Source organism: Balaenoptera musculus, chromosome 3 (genome assembly GCF_009873245.2).
Source record: "Balaenoptera musculus isolate JJ_BM4_2016_0621 chromosome 3, mBalMus1.pri.v3, whole genome shotgun sequence".
Classification (NCBI taxonomy): domain Eukaryota; kingdom Metazoa; phylum Chordata; class Mammalia; order Artiodactyla; family Balaenopteridae; genus Balaenoptera; species Balaenoptera musculus.
The window spans coordinates 29,104,827-29,128,060 of NC_045787.1; the positions used below are offsets into that span (position 1 = coordinate 29,104,827).

The 23,234-nt window shown below is 39.5% G+C and overlaps 1 pseudogene; it reads left to right on the plus strand.

Moving 5' to 3' along the window:
- Window positions 1-4,381: 4,381 nt before the first annotated feature.
- LOC118893262 lies at window positions 4,382-5,966 on the plus strand (annotated as a pseudogene).
- Window positions 5,967-23,234: the final 17,268 nt, after the last annotated feature.

Here is a 23,234-nt window from a genome sequence, read left to right on the forward strand (position 1 = left end):
AGGAAACACAAGAGAAGGAAAAGACCTACAAAAACAAACCCAAAACAATTAAGAAAATGGTAATAGGAACAGACATTTCAACAATTACTTTAAATGTAAATGGATTAAATACTCCAACCAAAAGACATAGACTGGGTGAATGGATACAAAAACAAGACCCGTATATATGCTGTCTACAAAAGACCCACTTCAGACCTAGGGACACATACAGACTGAAAGTGAGGGGATAGAAAAAGATATTCCATGCAAATGGAAATCAAAAGAAAGCTGGAGTAGCAGTTCTCATATCAGATAAATAGACTTTAAAATAAAGACTATTGCAAAGAAGGGCACTACGTAATGATCAGGAATCAATCCAAGAAGAAGATATAACAATGATAAATATATATGCACCCAACATAGGAACACCTCAATACATAAGGCAAATGCTAACAGTCATTTGCCTTATGGCTGTTAGCTAAAAGGGGAAATTGACAGTAACACAATCATAGTAGGGGACTTTAATACCCCACTTTCACCAATGGACAGATCATCCAAAATGAAAATAAATAAGGAAACACAAGCTTTAAATGACACATTAAACAAGATGGACTTAATTGATATTTATAGGACATTCCATCCAAAAACAACAGAATACACTTTCTTCTCAAGTGCTCATGGAACATTCTCCAGAATAGGTCAGATCTTGGGTCACAAATCAAGCCTTGGTAAATTTAAGAAAATTGAAATCAAGTATCAATTATCTTTTCTGACCACAACATTATAAGACTAGATATCAATTACAGGAAAAAAATCTGTAAAAAATACAAACACATGGAGGCTAAATAGTACGTTACTAAATAACCAAGAGATCACTGAGGAAATCAAAAAATACCTAGAAACAAATGACAATGAAAACACAATGACCCAAAACCTATGGGATACAGCAAAAGCAGTTCTAAGAGGGAAGTTTATAACAATACAATCTTACTTCAAGAAAGAAGGCAAATCTCAAATAAACAACTGAAACTTACACCTAAAGCAATTAGGGAAAGAAGAACAATAAAACCCCAAAGTTAGCAGAAGGAAAGAAATCATAAATATCAGATCAGAAATAAATGAAAAAGAAATGAAGGAAACAATAGCTAAGATCAATAAAACTAAAAGCTGGTTCTTTCAGAAGATAAACAACGTTGATAAAGCACTAGCCAGACTCATCAAGAAAGAAAGGGAGAAGACTCAAATCAACAGAATTTGAAACGAAAAGGGAGAAGTAACAACTGACACTGCAGAAATACAAAGGATCATGAGAGTTTACTACAAGCAACTATATGCCAATAAAATGGACAACCTGGAAGAAACGGAAAAATTCTTAGAAAAGCACAATGTTCTGAGACTCAACCAGGAAGAAATAGAAAATATAAACAGACCAATCACAAGCACTGAAATTGAAAGTGTGATTAAAAATCTTCCAACAAACAAAACCCAAGGACTAGATGGCTTCATAGGCGAATTCTATCAAACATTTAGAGAAGAGCTAACACCTACCCTTCTCAAACTCTTCCAAAATATAGTGGAGGGAGGAACACTCTCAAACTCATTCTACGAGGCCACCATCACCCTGATACCAAAACCAGACAAAGATGTCAAAAAAAAAAAAACTACAGGCCAATATCACTGATGATCATAGATGCAAAAATCCTCAACAAAATACTAGCAAACAGAATCCAACAGCACATTAAAACGATCATACATGATGATCAAGTGCTGTTTATCCCAGGAATGCAAGGATTCTTCAATATATGCAGATCAATCAATGTGATAAACCATATTAACAAACCGAAGGAGAAAAACCATATGATGATCTCAGTAGATGCAGAAAAAGCTTTTGACAAAATTCAATCCCCATTTATGATAAAAACCCTCCAGAAAGTAGGCATAGAAGTAACTTACCTCAACATAATAAAGGCTATATATGACAAACCCACAGCAAACATCGTTCTCAAAAACGTGAAAAACTGAAACCATTTCCTCTAAGATCAGGAACAAGACAAGGTTGTCCACTCTCACCACTATCATTCAACATAGTTTTGGAAGATTTAGCCACAGCAATCAGAGAAGAAAAAGAAATAAAAGGAATCCAAATCGGAAAAGAAGAAGTAAAGCTGTCACTGTTTGCAGATGACATGATACTATACATAGAGAATCCTAAAGATGCTACCAGAAAACTACTAGAGCTAATCAATGAATTTGGTAAAGTAGCAGGATACAAAATTAATGCACAGAAATCTCTTCCATTCCTATACACCAATGATGAAAAATCTGAAAGAGAAATTAAGGAAACACTACCATTTACCATTGCAACAAAAAGTATAAAATACCTAGGAATAGACCTACCTAAGGAGACAAAAGACCTGTATGCAGAAGACTGTAAGACACTGATGAAAGAAATTAAAGATGATAAAAACAGATGGAGAGATATACCACGTTCTTGGATTGGAAGAATCAACATTGTGAAAATGACTCTACTACCCAAAGCAATCTACAGATTCAATGCAATCCCTATCAAACTACCAATGGCATTTTTCACAGAACTAGAACAAAAAATTTCACAATTTGTATGGAAACACAAAAGACCCCGAATAGCCAAAGCAATCTTGAGAAAGAAAAACAGAGCTGGAGGAATCAGGCTCCCAGACTTCAGGCTATACTACAGAGCTACAGTAATCAAGATAGTATGGTACTGGCACAAAAACAGAAATATCGCTCAATGGAACAGGATAGAAAGCCCAGAGATAGACCCACACACATATGGTCACCTTATCTTTGATAAAGGAGGCAAGAATATACAATGGAGAAAAGACAGTCTCTTCAATAATTGGTGCTGTGAAGACTGGACAGCTACATGTAAAAGAATGAAATTAGAAATCTCTGTAACACCATACACAAAAATAAACTCAAAATGGACTAAAGACCTAAATGTAAGGCCAGACACTATCAAACTCTTAGAGGAAAACATAGGCAGAACACTCTATGACATAAATCACAGCAAGATCCTTTTTGACCCACCTCTTAGAGAAATGGAAATAAAAACAAAAATAAACAAATGCTACCTAATGAAATGTAAAAGCTTTTGCACAGCAAAGGATACCATAAGCAAGACGAAAATATAACCCTCAGAATGGGAGAAAATATTTGCAAACGAAGCAACTGACAAAGGAATAATCTCCAAAATTTACAAGCAACTCGTGCAGCTCAGTATCAAAAAAACAAAAAACAAACAACTCAATCCAAAAATGGGCAGAAGACCGAAATAGACATTTCTCCAAAGAAGATATACAGATTGGCAACAAACACATGAAAGGATGCTCAACAACACTAATCATTAGAGAAATGCATGTCAAAACTACAATGAGGTATCACCTCACACTGGTCAGAATGGCCATCATCAAAAAATCTATAAACAATAAATGCTGGAGAGGGTGTGCACTGTTGGTGGGAATGTAAATTGATACAGCCACTATGGAGAACTGTATGGAGGTTCCTTAAAAAACTAAAAATAGAACTACTGTATGACCCAGCAATCCCACTACTGGGCATATACCCTGAGAAAACCATAATTCAACAAGAGTCATGTACCACAATGTTCATTGCATCACTATTTACAATAGCCAGGACAAGGAAGCAACCTAACTGTCCATTGACAGATGATGGATAAAGAAGATGTGGCACATATATACAACGGAATATTACTCAGCCATAAAAAGAAACGAAATTGAGTTATTTGTAGTGAGGTGGATGGACCTAGAGACTGTCATACAAAGTGAAGTAAGTCAGAAAGCGAAAAATAAATAACGTATGCTAACACATATATATGGAATCTAAAAAAAAAAAAATGGTTCTGATGAACCTAGGAGCAGGACAGGAATAAAGTCACAGCCATAGAGAATGGACTTGAGGAGACATGGAAGGGGAGGGGTAAGCTGGGACGAAGTGGGAGAGTGGCATGGACATATACACACTACCAAATGTAAAATAGATAGCTATTGGGAAGCAGCTGCATAGCACAGGGAGGTCAGCTCGGTGCTTTGTGACTACCTAGAGGGGTGGGATAGGGACGGTGGGAGGGAGACGCAAGAGGGAAGGGATATGGGGATATATGTATACATATAGCTGATTCACTTTGTTATACAGCAGAAACTAACACAACATGGTAAAACAATTATACTCCAATAAAGATGTTAAAAAAAAAAAAGAAAGTGCAGGGCTCCCTAAGACTAAGAATTGGCAAACTAGGCTGGTAGGCCCCTTGCCTGATTTTATAAATAAAATTTTATTGGAACCATTAAAAAAAAAAAAAAAAAACAATAGACCGACTGACAGACTGCCAGCTGCCCGGGACAGAAAGGCTAAATTGATTACCCACGCAGCACAGCATCTTACAGGAAAAGCATAGCACTTCCTAGAGGAATATGAGCATAACAGGAAGTTGTCATTGACTCTGAATTAAAATTTTAACCTGTCCCCTGAACAGCTACAGGATTTGGAAGCTGAATCAATGTTATCAGATGAGTTAGAAATCAAACCAGAGCTCCTGGTACAGTTTGTTCAGAATACGTCCATCCCACTGGGACAGGGGCTAGTAGAATCAGAAGCTAAAGATATTACTTGCTTGTCCCTCCTTCCAGTGACTGAGGCCTCAGAATGCAGTCGGCTAATGTTACCAGATAATACTCTAAATATACTAACTCCTCCAAGGAGGTTCCTTCCTGAGCTGTGTTGGGAAGCCTTCAGGTGAAGGTGGGTCCAGACAGAGAAGAGACAAGGGCTCAGATTGTACAGAAGCCTCCGGAGTCTTTGTCAACTCCAGAGTCTCTTAGCTTGTTGCAAGATCTACAGCCAAGTGATAGCACTTCTTTGATTCTTCTTAACCTAACAAGAGTCTGGGCTCTTCAGCCGAACACTTAGTGTTTGTACAAGATGAGGCAAAGGATTCAGGGAATGATTTCCTCTCCAGTGAGAGCACAGACAGTAGCATTCCATGGATCCTCCGGGTTTGGGAGTTGGCCCATGACAGTTTGATTGCTGCTACTCGTGCACAACTGGCAAAGAATGTGAAAACCAGCAGCAAAGGAGAAATGTCCACCTTGGTTCTGATGATGGGCAACCCGAAGATTCTGGGCCCCTTCCTCAAATGGAGGAGAAGCTAAGTGTACAGTTGAAGGCTGTGACCAGACATTTGTGTGGCCAGCTCACTTTAAGTACCACCTCAAAACTGATCGAAACGACCGCTCCTTTATCTGCCCTGCAGCAGGTTGTGGGAAGAGCTTCTATGTACTGCAGAGGCTGAAGGTGCACATGAGGACCCACAATGGGGAGAAGCCCTTTATGTGTCCTGAGTCTAACTGTGGTAAGCAGTTCACTACAGCTGGAAACCTGAAGAACCACCTGCGCGTCCACACAGGAGAGAAACCTTTCCTTTGTGAAGCCCAAGGATGCGGCAGTTCCTTTGGTGAGTAGTCTAGTCTTCCAAAACATTTGGTGTTTCACTCAGGAGAGAAGCCACATCAGTGTCAAGTCCGTGGGAAGACCTCCTCTCGGAGTGGGAGCAGGTATGTGCACGTGAGAAAGCATCACTTGCAGATGGGAGCCGCTGGGAGTCAAGAGCCGGAACAAACTAATGAGCCACTAATGGGCAGTCGTTTGCTTGAAGAGGCTTCAGTAACCAGTAAAAACCTGGTGTCTATGAATTCTCAGCCAGCCTTGGTGGAGAGTCCTTGAAACTACCGAATACCGATTCTATCCTAGGAGTTGATGATACGGGGCTCAATGAAGGATCCCCACGTCCTCTGTCTTCAGCGCCTGATGTGACACATCATTTGGTGACCATGCAGTCATGGAGGCAGCCATGTGAGGTTTCTGTCTCAACTGCCATAGATCCACAGGAGTCACTAAACCAAGGAGATCTAACTGACAGACAGACGTGAGCATGGGTGCTGACTTCTCTGATCCCAGAGTGCATGTAGTGGGAACAGGACGCTTATGGCTCACAATCTGCCAGAACCAAAATGAAGCTGTGAAGGACAAGACCCCACTTTTGTCTCTGTTCATCTTTCCTGGCCTAGATGATGAATGTAGGAGAGCTTCTCTTCGACTACCATCTAATTCAGTCAAGGAAGAAAGCAGTGAATGTGGGCTGGGTAACTGTACCTACCTCTCTTCCCACTGCACAATTTTGGGATAGACTTCTCCCAAAAGTGAATTTGATTATGTGTTGGCTTAAGTTACTCAGTAAGACTGTTGAGGGGAGATTTTCCTTTGAAGAGTTTTCATCGCAGACTGAGCTGTCTTTTCACATGGGTGAGCTAAATCCTGCCACCAACCATAAAACTTCACCAAGAAGTTGAGCTTTCAAGATGCCTTGTTGCTTTGGAGAAGGGAGTGATGTCAGTTCTGTTGTGACATTCTCCCTTTAGCAACCTGAGTAAGAGACCCTCTGTCACTGGTCTGCAAAAACATTAATTACTTGAATCCCTGCTTGGTCCAGGCTGAGGCGCTATCTTGTCCTATACACCTCTACTTGGCCACTTTGCTTTCTTTGTTTATGGAACATACAGTAGCATGTTTAGAGGTTGTTTGATTTTGCTTTTTGGTTTTTTTTTTAAAGTTAAAAATCACATGATTCAGAGGTTCAATTGTTTTTCCTTTAAAAAAAAACAAAACAAAACAGCCAGTCCAAAAAAAGAAAAAGCAATATATACATCAAGTTGACTTTGTACTTGTGATTTGATCCTCACTAATATTTCCTGTGGCTATTACTTTCAGATTATGTACCTCATCCATTAAAGTTCTCAACTCATAAGAAGCAAATGCCTACCTTTTTAGAAGTTACATATCAGAGATGGTTTCTCAAAGAGGAGTTAACTTTTAAAAAAATTTTTTTCCAAAACACTAACTTTCCAAATGGACTCTCTTTCCCCACTAGCTGTCAAGGAACACATGGGGAGTCTTTCCAAGTTCACAACCAGCCCAGAATGTTTACTTGCCTAGAAATGAATATCCCAAGAATCACAACTAGACAGAGAAGACCTGCGGTCCTTCTTCCTGAAATGTCCTTGCCTAACCTCTGCTTGGATATCCCCTCTTCATCTTTCAGAGCCTTTGTGTTCTTGCATCTCCAATAGCCCCAGGTAGAATTAGCTGCTTTGTTTTCTGTTTCCATAGCACTTGAGTTATGTCCCTGTTTCAGCACTTGCTATCTACTATTTGAATCTGTTTATATGGCTGTCTCCTCAACTAAATTGAGTTCCTCAAGGTTAGGGCCAGAGTGGTCAGTCCTCTGGGTGATGCAAGGATAATGTGGGTGTGGAATCACAAAACAGGAGCCAGGGAGAACAAAGTTTGATAGGGAGAGTGGGAGGCAGAGCCCAGAGTAACTCCTCAAGCCAACCTTCACCTGCAGTGACTTTTTCCTTTTAATGTGTTCAGTTTTAATGCAGAAGGTTAAAGGAGTAAGATTCAGGGCCAAAATATTTACCAATTTTAGTAAGATAATTTTCTTGTGCAAAAATCAAGGTAATCTAAGGTTTATCTCCAACTGTGCCTTTAACCCAGGCTGACTCATCACACATTGTGTAACCAGCACTAGCGCTCAGTAAAATTGAAAGCTAGGTCCCATGCTTCCTCTTCTAGCAACTGTCTTCCACCTTTTCACTTTGCTTTTCCCGAATTTGTTCTTTGCTCCCACAACCTGCCCCACACCCATCTCAGTTTATCACACTTGGACTTCCTGACTTTTTTCCGCTGGGAATCACTGGGACTGAAGCCTGGTCCATTTTCAGGCTTCATAACGCATCTCTGAAACTCAAATCCCACATCTCAGTGATTTGGAGGAAAGCTGAAGAGGTGGCATTGCTCTTCTCCTGAGAAGAGTCGAGGCAGGTATGGGTGGCCTCACATGGGACATGGAGCCCCACCAGGAAGGCTCCATGAGTTTCCGGGTCTCATTATGTGGTATTTATAATGCCCTCATCTGAGTGGACAGTCATCCCAGTGAGCTACTAGGTGGGATAACCCGTGTGTATCAGCCACCAAAGAGGATCCTAATAAGGAAAACAACTCTGCAGATATGAGACACTATAAGACTTAATTCTCTACTTTCTATTCTTCACTCAGATTAGGAAGAAACACCGCTTCATGATCAAAAAGAGGGTCCCCTCCTCAACCTTAATTAGGCTCCCTCTACTGGGTGGGGGCATGTGGAATGTCATGAATGACATCAAATGCAGAGGCCCAGTTTGGGAATTATTGTGAATGATTGGTATGGTACTTCCCAGAGGTCTCTGCTCTCATCTGGTGAATCATTCAGGTTTTAGTACAGACAAGTAAATCTCTCTAGTTATTTTTTTCATTTTAAAATTACTTTTAATTGTGGTAAGAGACATACAACATAAAATTTACCGTCTTAACCATTTTTTTAAAAATTTAAGTAGAGTTGGGACTTCCCTGGTGGTGCAGTGGTTAGCAATCCACCTGCCAATGCAGGGGACACAGGTTCAAGCCCTGGTCCGGGAAGATCCCACATGCCACGGAGCAACTGAGCCCATGTGCCACAACTACCGAGACTGCGCTCTAGAGCCCATGAGCCACAACCACTGAGCCCACGTGCCACAACTACTGAAGCCCGTGTGTCTGGAGCCTGTGCTCCACAACAAGAGAGGCCAGCACAGTGAGAGGTCTGCACACCAGAATGAGGAGTGGGCCCCGCTCACTGCAACTAGAGAAAAGCCTGTGTGCAGCAGCGAAGACCCAACACAGCCAAAAACAAATTAATTAATAAATAAATTAATTTTTAAAATGTAAGTAGAGTTGATTTACAATGTTGTGTTAGTTTCTGGTGTATAACAAAGTGATTCAGTCATATATATATGTATGTATAAATATATATTCTTTTTCAGATTCTTTTCCATTATAGGTTATTACAAGATGATAGTGAATATAGCTCCCTGTGCTATGTAGTAGGACCTTGTTGTTTAACTATTTTATATAAAGTAATGTGTATCTATTAATCCCAAGCTCCTAATTTATCCCTCCCTACCCCTTTCCTCTTTGGTAACCATAAGTTTGTTTTCTATGTCTTTAACCATTTTTTAGTGTACGGTTCAGTGGTATTAAGTACATTTACATTGTCGTATAACCACCATCACCATCCATCTCCAGAACTCTTCATTTTGCAAAACTGAAACTCTGTACCCATTAAGCAATAATACCCCAAACTCCCTCTTTCCAGTTCCTGGGAATCACCATTCTATTTTTTTATCTCTTTGAATTTGATTACCTTAGGTATCTCACATAAATTGAATCATGTAATATTTCACTCAATGTAATATCCTCGAGGTTCATCCATGTTGTAACATGTGTCAGAATTTCTTTCCTTTTTAAGCCTGAATAATATTCCAGTGTTTGTATATACCACAGTTTGTTTATCCATTTGTCTGTTGATGGACACTTAGATTGCTTCCACCCCTTGGCTATTGTGCATAATGCTATAAATATGGATGTACACGTCTCTCTTCAAGTCCCTGCTTTCAATTCTTTTGGGTATATACCCAGAAGTGGAATTGCTGGATAACACGATAATTCTATTTTTAATTTTTTGAGGACCTACCATACTGTTTTCCATAACAGCTGTACCATTTTACATTCCCCAAAACAGTGTGAAAATGTTATAATATCTCCGTATCCTTACCAACACTTGTTATTTCTGTTTTGTTTTTCTGTAGTAGCCACGCTAATGGATGTGAGGTTGTACAGTTATTTCAAGCAGAAAGGGAATTAGATAAAAATTGTTTGAAGTACTGGAGCAGCAAACTCTATACCGAGCTTCCAGAATGATTCCCAGAACACCATAAACTGATCCACTAGGGAAGCTATTACATTTGTCACAATTACAAAAGAGGGAACCAAAATGTTGTTATTGGAACTACTGAGTTCAATAATAATCTACCATTACTGCCATACCAGTTAACTATGACTACAACAACAACGCTTAACAAACGACCACAAGTCTTCATTAGCCTTACATCGAGAGGTATTTATATAGCTCATGAGCTTGTGGTTGGCTGATCTTGGCTGGGCTTGTGGCTGGGCAGCTCGAATGAGGGAGCTCTGCCCCATATGTCTCTCATCTACCTTCTGGGACCACTGAGCTTATGGAGCAGGTTCATCTCATGGTGATGTCAGAAACGATATCAGATGTGTAAAAAAGAAAAGTGGCAGAACTTAAAAGACAGATCTTGACAGCAATGAAATGCAAAACAGTAAATATTAGTACAGCACCTGTTATGGTTAAAGGGTCCAGTAGGACCAATTTTTAAACATAATTTTCTTATTTTAAAACATTTAATTGTAAAATGCATAAGACACCTGCCTTTTATTTTTTATTGTTTAATTTTTAAATTCATCTTTATTGGAGTATAATTGCTTTACAAAGTTGTGTTAGTTTCTGCTGTACAACAAAGTGAATCCACTATATGTATACATATATTCCCATATCCCCTCCCTCTTGAGCCTCCCTTCCACCCTCCCTATCCCAACATTCTAGGTCGTCACAAAGCACCGAGCTGATCTCCCTGTGCTTTGCAGCAGCTTCCCACTAGCTATCTATTTTACATTTGGTAGTGTATATATGTCAATGCTACTCTCTCACTTCGTCCCAGCTTACCCTTCCCCCTCCCTGTGTCCTCAAGTCCGTTCTCTATGTCTGTGTCTTTATTCCTGCCCTGCCACTAGGTCCATCAGTACCATTTTTCTAGATTCCATATATATGCATTAGCATATGGCATTTGTTTTTCTCTTCCGAACTTACTTCACTCTGTATGACAGACTCTAGGTCCATCCACCTCACTGTACATAACTCAGTTTCGTTCCTTTTTATGGCTGAGTAAGACACCTGCCTTTTAAAGAAATATTTTCTGGTACCGAGACTTCCCTGGTGGTCCAGTGGTAAACAATCGACCTTCCAATACAGGGGACGTGGGTTCGATCCGTGGTCAGGGAACTAAGATCTCCCATGCCACAGGGCAGCTAAGCCCATGCACCACAACTACTGAGCTTGCACGCCTCAACAAGAGAGCCCGCGTGCCCTGGAACCTGCGTGCCACAACTAGAGAGAGAAAACCCACATGCCACAACTAGAGAGAAGCCCGAGCGCCACAACGAAAGATCCGGCATGCCTCAACAAAGATCCTGCATGCTGCAACCAAGACCCAACGCAGCCAAAAAAAATAAAATAAATAAATAAAATAAATAAATAAATATTTTTAAAAATTATTTTAAAAAGAAATGTTTTCTGATACTAATTTTACGTTATATTATTGAAGCATTCAATAGAAAGCTAAATTATTAATAAATTAATTCATCAAGATTAGGTTTCAGAAAATTTGCCCTATGACCTTTTCATAGAAGTATGATTCTGTAAAAGAGACAAAGAAACAGGTTTAGAAACCTAGAATGAGTCTTGTTTCTAATAATAACTACTGATTGTTTCTTCTTTTTTCTTTTTTTAAATTTATTTATTTATTTATTTATTTTTTTTTTTTTTTTTTTTAGATTTTTTTTTTTTTTTAATTTTATTTATTTATTTATGGCTGTGTTGGGTCTTCATTTCTGTGTGAGGGCTTTCTCTAGTTGCGGCAAGTGGGGGCCACTCTTCATCGCGGTGCGCGGGCCTCTCACTATCGTGGCCTCTCCCGTTGCGGAGCACAGGCTCCAGACGCGCAGGCTCAGCAATTGTGGCTCACGGGCTTAGTCGCTCCGCGGCATGTGGGATCTTCCCAGACCAGGGCTCGAACCCGTGTCCCCTGCATTGGCAGGCAGATTCTCAACCACTGCGCCACCAGGGAAGCCCTAAATTTATTTTTAAATTGAAGTATAGTTGAATTATAATGTTGTATTAATTACTGCTTTACAGCAAAGTGACTCAGTTATACATATATATATACACACATTCTTTTTCATATTCTTTTCCATTATGGTTTATCACAGGATGTTGAATAGGGTTCCCTGTGCTATACAGTAGGACCTTGTTGTTTATCCATTCTATACATACCAGTTTGCATCTGCTAATCCCAAACTCCCAATCTAACCCTCTCCCACACTACTGATTGTTTCTGATAACATAAAAGACAACACTCTATATCTTAATTTGAACATTTGACCATTTTACAATAGCAGCCAAATATACATAACATATAAATGATTATTGGTATCATTAATATGATCTAATACTTGGAGTGGGGAGAAACTCTTATGCTTTCTTATATGGGCTATGTGATCTTTAATACCAGCTCAAATTATATAGTTGAAGATAATAAAAAACACATGACTATCTCTAATCATAAAGTTCATTAAAATATATGTTGCCCTTTGACAACAAATGGATTTGTGTAATCAGCTAAAACTCACTATAGTACACACAAATACTGTGTCCAGAAAATATTCTTTGTTTTAAAAGAAACAACTTCCAGATATTGGTGAAGTTGACCAATGTCTTTCAAAACTTTGTAACTGGGACTTTCCTCTGACAGCACATTTCATGTTTCCATCCAAGTCACTTCTTGGTTATATTTTACATTGAAACCAAAAAGCATTTCAACCTGTTTTAGAATGCAGCCGTTGATCAACACAGGAGTGATGTTCATCTTAGTAGCAAGATGCTTCTGGGCAGGGAGTGAATGACTGCAAAATACCTCATAGCAAGACAAACCAACACACAAAAACTGTGTTGTGTCTGGTCATTAAGATCCATTAAGTGGTCTGAGTGAGTTTCAAAAATTTATCTTCAGGAAATGACAAATAAGATAGTTTCCAGAGAACCCTTTTTTACTGTATTCTCTTCCTGATCTGATTTTGCAGAAACCTGGTGGCATGACCTTCAGGGCATGGAGGAAGCATGCTGCTTATAAATCTAGTTTTTAATACATTTTAATGTAATGATCATTGATTCTTTGTTTTGAATGATATACTTACGTTATTTTAAAGCAAGCATCAGGGAACACCAACATTATTAGGTAACTATAGAATAAAGGTGATAAAATTCCTACTAAAGTTAGCTTAAAAACAATTTCACCCAAACCTTTAAGACATCTTGATAAATTCTCAGTTAGTTAAAACAAGGAGAGCAGTCAACAAGGTATTCTAGAGTCTAATCTCTCTTATCTACAAACTTTTGCTCATGTTGTTCATCCTAGACAGAATTCCATATAACTGTCTCTTTGCCCTATCACAAGCTAAATATTTTTAAAGGCAGCTCAACATCTGAGGAAGTGTGTGTGTGTGTGTGTGTGTGTGTGTGTGTGTGTGTGTGTACAGGGATGTCCTAGTTAGGACTCAAAAACTCAGATATCCAAATAAGCTAACCCCAATGCAGATACACAAAGCATATAAAAGAATCTCATAAAATATAGTGGTAGGAATATACCAAGCCTGTGTAAAACTGGAACTGGGGAATGGAAAGTTATCTGGAACCAAGGCTACACTCTCTACTTCCCAGGAGCCATGTGACCTACCACTTGGTCCTCTCTCTCTTAACTAGATTCTTCTACTTATCGGAACATGGTCATCAGACATGACTTCATAGCTTGGCTTCTCAGCTCCAGTGACAACCACCAGCTAGAACGTTCCTTTATGTTTCTTAGTTCCAATTACTAAGAAAGGGACTGTGATTAGATCAACATTGTGCCCTGTGATGGGCCCTCTTTGGGTTCTCTGGAATTATCAGTTAGATCAAAAAAGACATCACAAATATGGTTCCACAGCCATAATGGACAGGACAAGCAAAAACAGATATGTGTAGTATGACATCTGTATGCATGTATAATCATTACTTGTATGGCACATTATATACAGCTTCACAATATTACATTTTAAAATTTACTCTTTGTCTTAGTCAAAATTCAACCAGAGAATAGAAGACATAGTTACATGTTAACGACAGAGGGACTTTAATACAGGAAACTGATAATACAGGTGATGGAAAAGGTGAAAGGGAAATGGGAGACAGTTGAGGCAACTCAGAGGTGAGTAAAAGCAGAGAGCTGTTGGGCTTGAGAGACAAAAGGAGGAGGAGGTGGCATTACTGGAACCCAGGGCCCTACTTCCCCAGCAAAAGCTAGAAGCACAGTCCGCTTAAATGCAGGGAGCTGAGGTCATGAAAGACGCTGGAGATGCTGCTGAGGCAGAGAGAAGAAGAGAAATACTCTGGCTTTTCCCTTCATCCCACTTTTCAGTCTCCTCCTGTAACTGCCATTCGCCTGATGCTCCTGACATGGGAACCTGATGTCTTAGCTCAGGCTGCCATAACAAAATACCATAGATTGGGTGACTTAAAGAACAGACATGTATTTCTCACTGTTCTTAAGGCTGGAAAGCCCCAAATCAAGGTGCCAGCGTGATCATTTTTTGGTGAGGATTCTCTCCCTGGCTTGTAGAGTGCTGCCTTCTTTGTGTTCTCACATGGCCACCGGGAGCAGGCAGGTAGAGATTACTCTCTCCCCTTCTCATAAGGCCACAGTCCTATTGGATTAGGGCCCCACTCTTATGACCTCATTTAACCTTAATTACCTCCTGAAGACCCTATCTCCAGATACAGTCATATTCAATATATGCCTCAATATATCAATTTGACAGGACACAGTTTAATCCACAGCACCCAGAACATGCAGCTGCTTGTCACCCCCACTCAACTGTGATACAGAAAGGGCAAGAAATAGATCTGAGGACAATAGGACAAGTACTTCACAATACGGCAAGGTAAATATTATCACTCTTACTTTACAAATTAAGAAGCAGGGGCAAATTAAGTAAACTTGTTCAAGCTAGTAAATGACAGCACCAGATTCTAATCCAGGTCTTCTAACTCCAAATCCAGTTGACGATAACTTCCACTGAGTCTTCACTACATATTTCATCTACCCTGAGCTCACCGTCCTCTGAGTTTCCATACCAGTTTTATTCTTTATCTTGAAATTCATCAATGAGTACTATCTCATTTTCTTTCCATCATTCTTGTGAGGAATATCTCATTATTACACATCTCTCCAAATGAACCGAAAGTACCTTAAGATCTGGGATCAAACAGCGCCATCCTGTTGTCTAGTTGCTGAATAACTACTTTGATTAATTAATTTTCTCCCACAATATTTGCTACAGTATTATTGAGGAGGGTTCTATTATTTCATGTTAATAAAATCCTTCATCTATTTTCCAAAATGCCATAGTTCTCTAGTCACCAAGAAAAATTTTCTGTGACTCAAAGGGATCATCTATATAAATATTGTTTATTATTTTAGATGTAATTCCATAGAATGGCCTATTGGTATGAATCAGGATCTTTAAACACTTTCCAGTTTCCCTCTTAACTGAGTTATCTGTCAAGGTTTTCTTTTATCTTCTTCATTATTCATCCTCTTTTGTCATAACTGTTCTGCAAATATCCAGCTTGGTCACTATTGATCAGCAACATGTCATGCCATCCTTTGCATATAAAATTTATAGAAAAATCGAAATTTCTTTGCAAAAGTTCCTGAGGGAAAAATGATAAAGATTTCTTTCCTCATTACCCTCTATGTTATGAAATATGCCATGTATTTTGCAATCAGAATATTATAAGCATAATGAGATATGAAAGAAGACCAATGTTTAGAGTACTTGTATTAAAATATCAAAATCACGCTACCTTTTACTTTACCCTATCTCAGCTGCCTGTTCCTGGACCCCTTCATAACTAGTACATCTTTTCTTCAAGTGTCTAACTCCTGATCATCAGCAATTATTCTTCCTCATTACTTCCTCTGACACCACTGCATAAACTCCAGCCCTTGGAGACCTCCAGTGAAATGACCCCCCACTTCCTCGCAATCTACTACTCCACTCCCTCCTACCTTTACTGCCCTCTTTGCCCAAAAGGTCCTTTTCTGTATCTTTATTCAAGCTGCTGAACGTTCTTGGAGAAAACAATGTAATCAGGCTAAACGATCTGTGGTTTTTGTCTTTTTCGGGGAGGGGAGGGTGGAGGGTTTTTGTCTTTTGTTTCTGTTCTTGTTTTCAGGGGGATGAGGGCTTCAGGTTCTCCTAAGTTTTAGGGAAGGTTGATGGTTTCCGTCAGACCCAAACTACACTTAATTTTTTTTTTTAAGATTCCTTTGATGTGGACCATTTTTTAAAGTCTTTATTGAATTTGTTACCATATTGCTTCTGTTTTATGTTTTTGGGTTTTTGGCCACGAGGCACATGGAATCTTAACTCCCCGACCAGGGATTGAACATGCACCCCCTGCATTGGAAGGCGAAGTCTTAACTACTGGACCGCCAGGGAAGTCCCCTTAATTTTTAAATTTTATGCACTTGTAATCTAAAATTTCAAGTTATACAAAAGGGTATAGAGAGCAAAATAAGTCTCCCTCCAACCCCTGACCCTTTGTTCCCCCAGATCTCCTCCCCAGGAGCAACGAGCGTTTTCATTTTTTTCATCTCCTTCACGGAATCATATTAAAATAGGCAGGATAGGCTGGGTTGTGCTGTGGTAACAAATTTAACCCAAAATCTCAGTGGCTAGACAGAACAAAGCTTTTCGTTTCTCCATCAAACTACATGTTTAAGCTGTATCACCTTTTGACACTGCCATCTCGGCATGTGGCTTCCAGGGAAGAGAGAGCTGGCACGTTACACAGAGGCTTCTCTCTCCTACTTGGACTCACACTGACCAGAGTTAATCACATGGTTCACTTAACTGGAAAGAGCAATCTTCTGTGTACCCAGGAAGCAGAGGAGAACCGGCTAGCGGTAAACACTAATAAATCTGTATCGCATATGTACTTACACACGTATTTTACACAAATGGGAGCATACCAGGCACACTTTTCTCCACTTTGTTTTTTCCACATATGGTGTGTGTGATACTTCTCTATGTGTGGTCATACTATAATTTCTTTATCTAGTATTTAATTAATAGATATTTAGGTTCTCATCTTTTATCACTACAAATAGTAGCTGTAATAAACATCCTTGAAAGAGTAATATTAATAATAACTGACATACATTGAGACCTTACTATGTTCAAGGCACTGTTCAAAGCCTACTGTATGTTTTAACTCAGTTCACACTCTTAGCAATCCTATGTGAGACATGACATAATTTACAGGTGTCTCATTTACAGTGGCAGAGCCTGGCCTCCAACCCAGGTAGTGAGGCCCAAAGCCTATCAAATCCACATAGATATTTGCACCTCTAAACACAAATTTCTCTAGTATAAACTCCTGTAAGTGAAATTTGTGGATCATAGAAGGTTTACATTTCAAATTCTGCCAGATATTTTCAGAAGTACTAGATACCCTTCAATTTCACTCTACTCCTAGGGAAGCCATGCTGGCTTCTACAACAACTTTTCTTGGCACTCTCAGTGCTCACACGTGGGAAACCCAGAAGCGCAGGGAAATTTAATATCCATGGCGCCAACCTTGACCAGTGGGAGCCAATTGATAAGTTCTTCTCTGTTATTGCCTTAGGCAGAAACTTCTGGGCTGAACTTCCTAAGGCTCCTGAGATCTCGCGCATTGAGCAGCAGTCTTCTAAAGCAGCAAACAACCATGTAGCACATCTTTGCACTGGCTTTTCTTCCTTCTTTTTCACTCTCCTGTGCCTCACTCTTGCTCCCTGACATCACTTCCCAAATAGAGTAGCTGCAACAAAGCATTTGTCTTGACCCTGCTTTCTCTTTAAAAGTAGTAAATGCAGGGGTGCGCCACCCCCAGATCTCGCCTTCAGCCCCTTCTGTCGCTGGGACTGTTGCCTGCTGATGGTTCACAGCTGAGTACCTTTCAGGTGTGGCCCTGGCCAAAAGGGGTTGCTTCCCCCAAGTTGACAGCCCATCCCCACAGCCCAACCCAATGACTGGTAGAGTTGGGGGTAAAGTAGCCTTGCCTCAATTTGAGACATCTTCGAAAGGTAAGCTCAGCTCCAGAGATCTCCATGGAACCCCCAAACCCTCTGTTGCAACTGTGTCACAGCTCAGCCTCTCCCTCTGCTCACTCCTGCTTTCCTCACTCCCTTACAGGTGTTGCCGTCGAGAACACTCCTCAGTATACCTCCTGCATGTAAATATCCACCCCAGAGTACGTTTCCTAGGAAACATGATCTAAGATACTAAACCAAGACAATCGGTACCAGTAGTAGATCTAGAAAACAGGCCCTTGGGATGGGACTTGGGAACTGCATCACTCACAGCAATAAGACCCCATTGCAATTCCTGAGACTCTCAGTTGCCAGAGGTTGAGATGAAGTGCAGGTGGAAGGCGAAGTGCTGGGACATGCAAGAGCAGTGGTACTTAGTGGTGGTCATGTTAATGATAATGATTGTCAAGGTGGCCCCAAATATTTTTGATTTGAAAGGTTTTGTAAAGACTAAACAAGTGGATTGCGCAGGGATATAATGACCTCTAGTCTTCAGTGGTCCCCAACTTTTTGGCACGAGGGACTGATTTCGTGGAAGACAATTTTTCCACGGACAGGGGCGGGGTGGGGTGGATGATTCAGGTGGTAATGCGAGCGATGGGGAGCGGCAGATGAAGCTTTGCTTGCTCTCCCGCCGCTCACCTCCTGCTGTGCAACCTGGTTCCTAACAGGCCCCAGGGGTCGGGGATCTGGGCTTTAGACATATCCTGGATTCCTTAAATATTGACGGAGGCACCAGTCACTACATTTTTCTCTGGATTAGGTATTACTTCTGATTCAGTCTTGGCTGAGGGCTGGAAGGACAGTTTCAGAGGTTTACAGAATGACTGGTCTACCAGCACAACATTACCTTTAATGAGGGGACCCATTTTGTGGCAAAAGTGGTGTGTCAGTGGGTACATGAGCACGAGACACACTTGCTTTGTCACATACTTCTTTAGCGCGATGTGTCTAGCTTATTAGATGGTTAAATGACCTTCAATAGGTTCGGGCAATTCTCCATTTCAAGGACAATGTTCTGAGAAGGTGGGAGAGAGCACAGTCCCAAAAATGTGGGGAAAGCTTTGAATCAGTGACCTATACATGGCGCTAATTCCCAAAGGTTGGCATACATAGATCCAGAAAACAAGAGGTAGAAGGGAGATTAGTCTCTCTCATCATCATTACCAGTGACATATTTTCAGATTTTGTGCTTCTCTTTTCTGAAATTTTGGGTTTTGTCAGATTAACTTCTCATTCTCAAGGGAACACTTGTACTAGAGAATGAAATAAGAATTTCACTGAACTTGCAACTATGAATACCATCTGGTCTCTTTGGGCTCCTTGTGTCAGTGGACCAGCAAAGGCAGAGGTTACTCTACTGTTAGAGAAAAATAGACTCTGATTACCATGAGAAGCTAGGCAGGATTTTTGTAACTCAAAGGATTCATGGGGGCATCTCTTGGTGCTTCCATGCCTACTTAAGTTGTGAATAGGTAATTGCAGCAGCCGTAGTCCACCATGGCCTGATCGCTGCTCAGACCCCTCAGAGTCACCTTCATCCCCCAACACAGTCAAGGAACCTGGACTAGCTGAAGATATACAAATGGCAAGCAAATGCTTTAAACAGCATTAATCATTAGGGAGATTCAAATCAAAGTTACGACGAAATACCACTCACTTCCATTAGGATGGCTATTATTTAAAAATGGAAAATAACAAGTGTTGGGGAGGGTGTAGAGAAATTGAACCCTGTGCATTGCTGGTGGGAATGCACAATGGTGCAGCCACTGTGGAAAATAGTATGGTGGTTCCTCAAAAAATTAAACATAGAACTACCATATGATCCAGCAATTCCATTCCCATGTATATAAACAAGAAAATTGAAAGCAAGGACTCAGATACTTGTGCATCAATGTTCATAGCATTATTCTTAATAGCTAGAAGGTGGAAACAACCCAAGTGTTCATCAACATATGAATGGATAAACAAAATTGTGTGTGTGTGTGTGTGTATTTGTGTATATATAATGGAATATTAGTCAGCCTTAATAAGGAATGAAGTTCTGATACCTGTTTTAATATAGAAAGCGTTATGCTAAGTGAAATAAGCCAGACACAAAAGGGCAAATATTGTATGATTCCACTTACATGAGGTACTTAGAACAGGCAAGGTCATAGAGACCAGAAGTATAATAGAGGTTACCAGGGGCTAAGGGAAGAGGGACATGGAAAGTTATTTTAGTGGATATAAAGTTTCTGTTTGGGATGATAAAATAGTTCTGGAGGGCTTCCCTGGTGGGGCAGTGTTTAAGAATCCGCCTGCCAATGCAATGGACATGGGTTCGAGCCCTGGTCAGGGAAGATCTCACATGCCGCGGAGCAATAAAGCCCGCGAGCCACAACTACTGAGCCCACGTGCCACAACTACTTAGCCCATGTGCCACAACTACTGAAGCCCCCGCACCTAGAGCCCATGCTCCACAACAAGAGAAGCCACCGCAACGAGAAGCCCACACAACACACGAAGAGTAACCCCCACTCACCACAACTAGAGAAAGCCCCCATGCAGCAATGAAGACCTAACGCAGCCAAAAATAAATAAATTAAATAAATAAATAAATAAACAAATAGTTCTGGAAATGGATAGTATTGATGGTTGTGCAATACTGTGAATATACTTAATGCCACTGAATTGTTCACTTCAAAACAGTTAAAATAGTGACTTTTATGTTATGTATATTTTACCACAATAAAAAATTCAAAAAAAGGTTAAAAATAGTACATCTAGATAAAAATTCCATGATACTGATGCTTTACCTACTTGTTAGCAAGGATACAATTAGATAGAAAATTAGACAAAGCAAAGACAATTTACTGGAGTTTTCCATTTTTGTTCCAATTGTGAACGGCATAGCCTTCTGGAATACCAGTTAGAATGTGGATAAAAAGATTCCCACTTACTTTGCTTTATCTCTACATGTGAACACACTACATACTATAAGAATAAGTCATTGTACAATTAAGTTGAAAGTGATAGGAAAATTATTCACTGAACCAGTATGTATTTCATTACTCACTAATCCAGCTATGGAAATTATACATGCCAGATAAATATGAATTTTACCAGTTTTGCACCTTTTAGGGCATAGGCAGTCTTTCAAAAAATTTCCATGAGTAGTTAGTTCCCTTCTGTATTCGTATGGAGTATAGTAAGTTCTTCGTCTAAGTGCATCAACGTATTCCTTGGGAATCCCCTCAGAGGTTGACAAAAATGATAAATTTGCTGTTGATGCAAGATCTGTTATTTTTCTTTTGTGTAATCTCACAAGAAATTTCAAAGATAAAACTCAGCCATATAACCTGCAATAGTAGAAAATATGCAAATGCACTCATAAACTGGTGCAGAGGATGTGTAACTAGATAAAGTGGAAGAACTGATAAAGAGTATAACAAAACAACCATACGTTTTTGTTTTTATTACTTAACTGAAATATTCACAGTGGCACAAACATTGCTTTTGCAATACATAAAGGTAATTGCTTCTATATTTAGAAGTAGCCATCTAGGGTATGGAATATTGATTATTATTTCCCCTGAGATCATATAAACCATTTTAATATGTTAATGTGGTTAATATTTCACAAAGATAATACTTATTTCTTTCACAATTATAACTCAGATAAATCACTCTTTTTAGCATCATGCTTTGTCATCTTATTCTGCTCAATTTTATCTTAAAATTACTGCCATCCTTTGTTCTTTTTCTGTGATAATTCTATCTTTTCTTTTGATTTTACTTATTTACTATTCATTGCATTAACCATTTTTTTGATTAACCAACTACCAGCAACTAATGTGTCAGCAGAGTGTTCACTCTTAGATTACAGTGTAGAAGGGCTCTGTCTTAATGACACCTTAGTATTCCTAAAATGTGTCATGAAAAGCTGAAAAATTTTAATAGTACAAAATATATCATTTGCTATATAAACACATAAAAGTGTGGTGAAGTACAGAATAGCAGTGCCTAATATCTTAATGTGTTGCACTTATAGTAATGTTGGCATAAGCTGATATGATTTATAAAATAAATGACTATTTCTTGCCTTTGTATTTTTTAACTTTTTATTTTAAAAATAGAATGGGGCTTCCCTGGTGACACAGTGGTTGAGAATCTGCCTGCCAATGCAGGGGACACGCGTTCGAGCCCTGGGCTGGGAAGATCCCACATGCCACGGAGCGACTAGTCCCGTGAGCCACAATTGCTGAGCCTGCGCGTCTGGAGCTTGTGCTCTGCAACAAGAGAGGCCGTGATAGTGAGAGGCCCGCGCACCGCGATGAAGAGTGGCCCCCACTTGCCACAACTAGAGGAAGCCCTCGCACAGAAACGAAGACCCAACACAGCCAAAAATATAAATAAATAAATAAATAAATTTTTTAAAAAATAGAATGAATTGTTTTCTTGTTCAAATGTGAGGTTTTTGTTATTATTGTTTTAATAAAAGTTGGGGGAAGGGAATACAAATATAACACTTTGCTTTTCAGACTTTCCAGGAATTAGGAAGCAACAAGAGAATCTTTGAAAAATATATTTTACAACTTTATTGAGGTATAATTAACATATAATAAACAGCACATATTTAAAGTGCTGTTTATTGATGAATTTATTGATGAATTTTGACGTATAACTACACCCATGAAATCATCAACCCCCAAAGTTCCTCATCCCCCTTTGTAATCTAATCCTCTCTATTCTTCATCCCTATCCCCAAGCAACCCTGATCTGCTTTTATCACTGTAAACTAGTTTTTTATTTTCTAGAATTTTATACAAATGAAATGCTACAGTAAGTACTCTTCTTGTTTGGCTTCTTTCACTCAGTATAATTACTTCGAGACTCATCCATGTTGTCGCATGTATCAGTAGTTTGTTCCTTTCTATTGCTGAGTAGGATTCCATTGTATGGATAGAAAACAACTTGTTTATTGATGGAATTCTGGATTGTTTACAGTTTGGGGCTATTACAAATAAAATTATCATGAATATATACATATAAATATTTATATGGAAATACGCTTTCATCTCTCTTGGGAGTAGAATGGATGCATCATATGGTAGGTATAAATTTAACTTTTTAAGAATCTACCAGCAGTTTCCAAAGTGGTTGTACCATTTTACATCCCCACCATCAGTGTATCAGGATTCCTATTCCTCCACCTCCTCACCAAGAGTTAGTATGTTCAGTCTTTTTAATTTTAGATATTCTAGT